At 34.9% G+C, this 2,826-nt stretch overlaps 1 non-coding gene across 1 annotated transcript; it reads right to left on the bottom strand.

Moving 5' to 3' along the window:
• Nucleotides 1-2,325: 2,325 nt before the first annotated feature.
• Nucleotides 2,326-2,432, bottom strand: LOC131169654 (small nucleolar RNA R71). The gene has a single exon (XR_009140545.1). It is a non-coding gene; the product is annotated as a small nucleolar RNA R71 (small nucleolar RNA).
• Between the last annotated feature and the right edge of the window lie 394 nt (nucleotides 2,433-2,826).

Genomic DNA, 2,826 nt, shown 5'->3' with positions numbered 1-2,826 from the left:
CTAGGGTATCTTTATGCCTAATTCAGTTGATTAAAGTATAATTATCTATTAGGCATATGTTTAGAGAGTTGTTGGAATAATTGTGTTAAATGAAGAAATTTTTAGCATGTGCATTAATTTGACTCTTGCTGTATTTTTCAGGGTTTTGGTGAAGTTGCAGAGCATAGAAGTGTGGAAGGAAGCTTGGAAAGGTTGAAGGATTGAGAAGCATTGCTGATTCAAAGTACATGGGTCGTGTAAGCACAACCATGGACCCGTGTAACATTCTACCAGAAGAAATCCAGAGAACCGAGGAAGAAACAAAGTACACGGGCCGTGTAACTTGACCCGTGTAAATCCTGGAGACCCGTGTAACCTTCTGTGCCAATACAAGACATACCCACTCAGCTCTAGTAAGTTACACGGCCCTGGGCTGTGTAGTGATACACGGGCCGTGTATCCGTCAACAATCAGTTTCCTGATTTTGCTCCAGTTGTAGTTTTGATACAGAGAGAGACTCCTAACACCTCAGGGACTCTAAAAACCTAACCCTAGGCCATTTATTGTAAATAGAAGAGGCAGCAGCCGACACAAGGATCAGACCTTTGTTCTCTATTCACATTCTAGATTTCTTCAATTTTCTTCTTTATTTTTCTGCAAGCCATAAATATGAGTGGCTAAGTTTTTAATTCAGTTCAAGGGATTCAAGTTCTTTTGCATGATTTGTGAGACCAGGTTCTTAATTTAATTTATGTCTTTTGAATATCTATTGTTTTCTAATTTCATTGTTTTTTATCTATTGAATGATTTATTGAAAAGGCCTATTAGTTAATTGTTTGATGAGATTAATTGCTAGTTTGTCTTCATAATCCGTAATTATTGTGTAAGATTGAACGTGAGTAGCAATTAGATTTTATTGATTATGATCCAAGTTTTTGATAATAACCTAAGGAAACAATAGGATGAATTAAATGATTTATGCTTCATAAATTATTGTTCAGCTTAACTACTTCCTTTTCTTAAAGCAGTTATTAATTTGATGAGGATTTCTTAATACCAATTTAGTTAATAATTAGAGTCAATAAGAGTGCTGGGCTTGAATTGATGATTATAGGGAAGTTAGGGATTTTACCTCGCTATTTGGTAAATCTACGTTAAGTATTCAATAAGAGATAATTGTATTTCTTTTGTCTATGATCAAATCAATGCATTGGAATGTGAATTACCTTGGACTGAAGTTTGTTTAATTTGAGAGTTTCTTATTTAATTTTAGATCTTAATTTTTAATTTTGATTTCTTCTTTGGATTGCGAATTACAAACACCCCCGCCCCAACCTTTGTTTCTTTTTTTTTTCCTTACAAAAGTGCACAGAATTTAATAATTTAGTCTCTAGGGTTTGACCCGGATTTACCACTTACTACAAAAAATATTTCATAGCTGGTAATTTCAGTTAATTTAATTTCTGGTGGATTCGACAGCCATCATGAATTTTGGAGCCATTGTCGTGGACTGAAATTTATTGGATTTTGTGTTTTTAGTGTTAGGATATTCTGTTATTAATTTTGTTTATGAGTTGTTGCTGTTTTCATGTTTTCGAAAAAAAAAATTACGATGTGACTATTCATCAAGAATTTTGGTTGAATTTGGAGGGCGGTCCATACTTATTTTGAAGGAAATGACATTCTGATCAAGACCAATCAATCCATAGGATTCTTCAGCCCCACTCTCTTGAGGCCAAATTCGATTGTTTTCTAGGGTTTTGAGGCATTTTTTTGTTTTTACTTTAATTTTTTTTTTTGTTTATGATAAGAACTTCTCAATCTGGTGAGTTGATCTTTGATCCAGAAGTAGAAAAAACAGCTAAACAGTTGAGAAAATTGGCTAAGCAGGCTAAGCAAATTCCGATTACATCTGAAGGAGTCCAATCTCCAAAGGAGTTAAGTTCGGATTCGAATTTGGATTCAAATTCTGAAAATGAAACCATGGCTGCTAGAACCTTGAAAGAGTTGGCTGCTCCTGATCTAAACCAATAGCCTTTGTGTATTCAATACCCTGCTTTAAATGTTGCTTTTGAGTTGAAATCTGGACTAATCCATTTGTTGCCTAAGTTTCATGGTCTTGCAGGTGAGGATCTACATAAGCATTTAAAGGAATTTCATGTTGTGTGTTCCAGCATAAAACCTCAAGGAGTTTCAGAGGATCAAATCAAGTTTCGAGTTTTCCTTTTCTCACTGAAAGGAACAGCTAAGGATTGGTTGTATTACCTTCCTTCTGGATCCATCAACTGATGGAATGGTATGAAGCAGATATTTTTGGAGAAGTATTTTTCTGCTTCCCATGCTGTCAACATAAGAAAAGAAATTTGTGGCATCCGGCAGTCCAATGGAGAGAGCTTATATGAGTATTGGGAGAGATTTAAGAAGCTGTGTGCAAGCTGTCCCCATCATCAAATAAGTGAACAGCTCTTGATTTAATATTTCTATGAGGGACTTCTACCAATGGATCGCAGTATGATAGATGCTGCTACTGAAGGAGCTTTGGTTGACAAGACCCCAGAAGAAGCGAGGAGGCTGATTGCTAACATGGCAACAAATTCTCAGCAGTTTGGCATGAGAATGGATCACACACCTATGAAGGTTGATGAGGTAATGATTGTATCAAATTATATAGACATTTAAGGTTAACATCCATTGCATTTTGTTAGCATTTAGTATTCTTTTATGTTTATTTTTATATGTTTTCATTATTATTTTAGAAAGCATGTTAATCCGACCCAATTCATTGATTTTTATATTTTTTCAGGTGTTATTATGTGGTTCTAGAATCAAAGATGAGTTTGGAAGAGA

Source organism: Hevea brasiliensis, chromosome 1 (assembly GCF_030052815.1).
Source record: "Hevea brasiliensis isolate MT/VB/25A 57/8 chromosome 1, ASM3005281v1, whole genome shotgun sequence".
Classification (NCBI taxonomy): Eukaryota; Viridiplantae; Streptophyta; class Magnoliopsida; order Malpighiales; family Euphorbiaceae; genus Hevea; species Hevea brasiliensis.
The sequence above is the reverse complement of the archived record's forward strand: the minus strand, read 5'-3'. Positions and strand labels throughout refer to the sequence as shown.